This window comes from Mus pahari, chromosome 6 (genome assembly GCF_900095145.1).
Source record: "Mus pahari chromosome 6, PAHARI_EIJ_v1.1, whole genome shotgun sequence".
NCBI lineage: Eukaryota > Metazoa > Chordata > Mammalia > Rodentia > Muridae > Mus > Mus pahari.
The window spans coordinates 76,615,913-76,621,303 of record NC_034595.1 but is presented as its reverse complement, the minus strand read 5'-3'; the positions used below and the strand labels follow the sequence as shown (position 1 = coordinate 76,621,303).

At 52.0% G+C, this 5,391-nt stretch overlaps 1 protein-coding gene across 2 annotated transcripts in view; it reads right to left on the bottom strand.

The window, feature by feature from the left end:
- Nucleotides 1-5,391, bottom strand: part of Grik3 (glutamate ionotropic receptor kainate type subunit 3) — a 212,684-nt gene that overhangs the window by 156,890 nt on the left and 50,403 nt on the right. The gene's annotated exons all lie outside the window — the stretch shown is intronic.

The window sequence follows — 5,391 nt, the reverse complement described above, 5'->3', positions numbered from 1 at the left end:
AAGGGAAGGGAAGGGAAGGGAAGGGAAGGGAAGGGAAGGGGAGCATGGAGGTCTCTAGGAAGAGGGGATCCAAAGTAGGCAAGAGCTGCTTCAGCTAGACAGAGTCAGACTCAAAGCAGGAAGCTCTATGCTCCCCTGAGCTCTCCCAGGAGCACTCTTGAGTGGCAGGGGGCAGGTGTGGGGGATGGGAGGGTGTGTGTGGTGAGGTGGCTGGGGATGAGAGCTTGCTGACCCACCTAAGGCTTCCAGGAAAATGTCTGTAAACCAGCAGAGGGTTCGCTGCCTTTTCTCCTTTGCCGGGTCTCAGTCCAAGAGGGCATTCGGGGCCGCATGCCTAGGCATTCACGGCTCTGTCTGTTACACAGAACGTGCGCTATGAAACCACCCCCTGAGCCCTTAGAGGGAGAATCTCTGGCTGATGAAACAAATGAACAGGGCACCCCTCACTCTCTCCCTTCTTCCGGGCACCTGGGGTCTCAGCAAGAGAGGTTTAAGGAGCCCACACACTAGGTTCAGTCACACTCCAGATCCCACCATCCACCACGAGGATGGGCACCCGGAAAGTATGAAACCCACCCCGTCTCAACGTCTTCTCATGGTTGAGGAGCCAGCAGAGGCTGGTCCCATCTCCTCAGCATGGTCCTCGGATCTCCTAGCTACTCCCTCCCGTTCTCACGGAGCAGGAACCTGTGTCTGAGCCTAAGTGGCTTCTCTCCCCATCCATTCCATACCAGCCCAGGCCTAAAGTGCAGGAACCTCTCCTGAGCTTCCCCAGGAGCCCTACTTCCTGGGCAGCATAGACTGGTCCATCTCCTCTCCATTTGAACATTCCTGTGAGCCGCATCCCAGCAGAGTCTGCTCCTTCTCCCTTACCAATACAGGGTGAGGTGTCCGAGGAAGTATGGCCAGCTGGTTCCATTCTGTCCCCAGCTGCCTCTCCCAATAAAGATGACTGTCAGGCTCCTCTCTCCATTAGAAGCTTGCTTGCTGCTGAAGTCAAGCAGACAAGGGATCAGATCCCATGGGGGCCATCGAGCTGCTCCCTGCAAATTCCATCCTTGAGGGGCTCCATTTCCTTAGCTCTGAAATGGGGTGAAGAATCCTTCACGTGCTCTGTTCTTACCAAGTCTCAAAAGGAAACCCGGGAGCCCCTCCCAACACCAGGCTCTGCTGATTTCAAGATCTGAAACCTGTCTGCCTTCATCTTGGAGACTTGTAAGTCATTATTATGCTAAAGGCTCTGATCAGTTCTGCAAGAAAAGGAGGCCAGAGCTGGACCTTGAACTCACCAATCTGCCCTGATCCTGTGCACAGCTGGCTGTGGAACAGGAGCCGAGCTGGTATGTACAGAAATAGCTCAGTCTCTGGCAGGCAGTAGATGCTCAATTAACAGACTCTCTTCCCCTGACACTCCCCCTGGAAGAGCCAGATATGCAGAACATGTTGAAAATTGAGGTAATAAAGCCATTCCCTGAGAGGCTTCTTGTGACAGCTCTGATGACACCTTCAGGGGAGGGGGCTGGAGAGATTGAGGTCCAGAGGCACAGCTCCCTGAACCAGCTGGCTGATTCTAGGGAGGCTGTCCTGCCCTGCTGAAGGGGGCGGATGAATCCTGCCAGATTTGAATGCTTCCTAATTCTCCCGAGGGCTTCTCTGCTGACAGCCAAGACCCACCCACCCATTAGCAGGACTTGGTGGCCAGAGCAGCAAGAAGAGGAAAATCAGTGAAAAGGAAACAAGGCAATAAACAGAGTCCACCCCACCAAGCGGGCCCCAGAGCCCCATCTGGAGCTGGGACCCACAGGGCAGCACCTCCCCTGCCTGGACAAGAGACCCAATGGGGCTGCCCTCCGCAGCTCCCAGACCTCTCTCCACACAGCCTCGGTCACGTCCACTGATTATGGCAGTGTTCCCTACTACAGCATAAACGAATGCATTATGTCTTTGTTATGCTAATGTCATAGCACGACGCAATTTAAATAGCACTTCCAGAGAAATTAAGTATGTTCATTGACACAGTGAAATGTTTTCACCCTCGATGTAACCTTCACAGATTCTGTACAAAATCCATCAGTCAGTGAGCTATTCATTTGCGAATGCTTAGCAATTATTATGCTAATGCCTCACAATGCATTACAGCAAATTCTCTGTAAGTGGCAGGAAGTGCAGCTGCCTGGCACGCTCTGCACCCAGATTACAGGGCATCTATCAATATACCAAGTCATCGTCGCATCTTAGGTCCAAACACGTTTTCAATCCAGCCTTCCAGAGCAGACCACCCTAGTCTCAGGGACCGATCTAGAAAGCAAATATCTGCACATCCTCTGAGATCCCAGGATGGCGAAGTGTAGCAGTAAGCTACTGCCGCATAACAAACATTGTATGACTCAACCCTATGTATGACTCAGCAACTACAGCAATCTAAGCATACACTGCTCAAGAGCTGGGCCAGACCTAGGCTGAGCGTGATTGCTAATCTTGGTTGTCGACCTCACTGGATTGAGAATCAGCTAAGAGGCAAGTTGCTGGGCATACCTGTGAGGAGTTCTCTTTGCTGAGTTTACTAAAGTGTGAATGTCCCGCCCCCCACCTAAATGTGGACAGCACCTTCTATTGCAGCCTAGATACAGGTGGTCTCAGAAAACAAAGCTTTGTTCTTTTTGCCTGCTTGCCTTGCGTCTTGCTGGTGAGTTCATCTACTCTGTTGCTGCCAGCACTGCTACTGCATTCCTTCACTGATCTCAGACCCTAACTTCTTTGGGTTTCCAATGTGCTCCAAAGACCAGTGGCTCTCCAGGAATCTCTGAATCTCTAGCATCGGATGGAGACTGTGGAGGCATGTGGATGGAGCAGTTACCAGGCTCAGCCTGTCTGGTGTGCATCCACTTTCGGATAATGTTGGATCAGATTGGATCATGTGAGCCAAATCTAACAATGTTCTTTTATATTTTACCAGTGTGTGAATATATCCTACTCTGTGTGAATGTGTGCTTGTGTGCATAAGATATTGCAGTGAACACGTGACCAGATCCCCACTAAGCAATGTGGAAGGGGCACAGGAAAGGAAAGCCTGGGATACCAGATCTGAGGCTGGACAGGAGGGACAGTGGGGGTAGGGAATGGAAGATGGTTGAGATGAGGCAGCTCTTGGTCAACAAATAGAGAATCTTCTTCAATGCCCTGGCTGCTGGTATGTCTGTGGATTGAAGGGGCCACCATCATGTTTAGGATGGCCACATTTAGTGCCCTAGCAAAGGCTGATTGTCAGTCAGGGTATGGGGGTGACTTGATTGTTTTATGTCCTATCATCTAAGACACTAGGCTGGCTTGTGTGACAGTGGCAGGATTCCTAGAGTACACCTGCATGTGGGGATTCTTTCATCTTATTTTCAAAGATCCGTCTATGTGATGTGTATGACTATTTTGTCTACATGCGATGTGTGTGTACCACATGCATGCCTGGTGAGCATGACTCTCAGAAGCAGGCATCAGATCCACTGGGATGGTTACAGGCGACTGTCACTCACCACGAGGGTGCTGGGAACCAAACCCAGCTCTTTGCAAAAACAGCAGGGGCTCTTAACCACTGAGCCATTTTTCTATCCCCTCTGCAGGAATCCTTGGGTTTAGAAACAGCACAGTATCCCTTCCGTGATGTTCTATTGGCCAAACCATCCAGTTGCTACTGGGCAGCCCCACTGAGGAAAGGGAGGCGTATCCCTCCTCTTGAGAGTTGACACTCCAACAATGCAAAGAGCCCCGGTAGAGGGAAGAATGAAGAGCTGGCCTTTGGCCGTAATCCCTGCTGGTGATCTGTGAGCACACCTAACCAGAGCACCAGAGAGGTTGGTGCTAGCCAGTCTCCTCCGACCGACGCCTTAACTCAGCCGCAACAGGGAGAGATGAGTTAGCTATGGTCACAGTGTGATATGCAGTTCCGGTCAAACGCACCTGCCATGGAGATGAGTTGGAGACTACAGATCACCTGCCCCGACTTTGTGGTAGGCCCTCAAAGAGCCGTTCATTCTCTCGTTGGAACCAATGGCATGGTCATTGAGCCCACAGTCCAGGGTTAGGAATGTGACTGAGAATCATGACCCAGTTCTGACCCACGTGAAGCTCAAAGGCTGGTTTAGGTCTCGTGAAATAAGCCACCAAGCCATTAGATGTATAAGAAAAGCCAGAGCTCAGAGCACTGGTTCAGAAATGCTCCCGGCCTGCATGAGTTAGTGCTGGGCTTGACCACGTACACGCTTTCAAGGGAACTCTTCTGTAATGGAGGCCATAGTCAGCATCCCAGGCTCCCTGGACTCAGCTGATGAATAAAGAGGTCGGGCACTTGACCCGAAGACAGATGCCCTATGGCCTGGCTCATAAAGATGGTTGAGTTAATCAGCTCGTCTCCTGGGAATATGAACTCATAAACTGAAGGGAGTTGCTGGCCAGTGGTGGCAGGAGCTGCTGCTGAACCATCACGAGGCAAGGGCAGGCCAGAGAGGGCAAGACAGACTGCCTGTGCACAGCAGAGATGGGGCCAGGAGCCAGAGCTCTAGTGGAGAGGGGGGATATACAATTCGTTCCTAAAACTACAGTGTTCAAAGATGGGAGGAGGGATGGAGGCGAGAAAGAGAGGGAACGTCTATCCTCTAGAGCGCCTGGATTCCGGACGCTTTGTAGTTCTGGCCTGGGCTCTGCACACATCTTGAGAGGAAGGCCTCTTGTGTGCCACTCAGCAAGTCCAACACCGGCTCTCCACGCACTCACATGCCTGACCTGTTTTCACGAGATTCTCAGGAGAGCTCCCTTCAAGGGTCTGGCTTTATTGCTGCAGGACTGACAGGAAGAACCAAGCCACAGTTTCTCCCCCTTTCTCCACCCAGCATGCTTGAAGATAAAAACTGGGGTGGGGTGGGGCGGGGAGATGGTTGAGTCAAATCGCACAGTGCATCCAGGCCTAGACCAGGCCTTGGCTTCCAACTCCACCTGTCTCCACGGCTTCCTGTCTGACAAACTCGTCTGGCTATGCCACCGCGTGAGAAACGTGGTCAGGGAGAGTTATGCCTTAGGTTCGCTGTGTGCCCACTAGGTACCACCCTGGCTCAAGCACTGAGGATACCACATTGAACAAAGTCCCTTCTGGAGAATAGCTACCACCAGTTGAGAGAGTTGACAACAGCTAGGAATCCAGTAGAACGCACTCTGAGCAGCACATGACAATAGCCAAGCTCTGTCCTCCAGACTGTCTCCAAGTCCTCCACACTCCGACCTAGATCCTCCTCCAGGTCCTCCCCACTTCGACCTAGCTCCTCCTCCAGGTCCTCCCCACTCCAACCTATCTCCTCCTCCAGATCCTCCCCACTTCAACCTAGCTCCTCCTCCAGGTCCTCCACA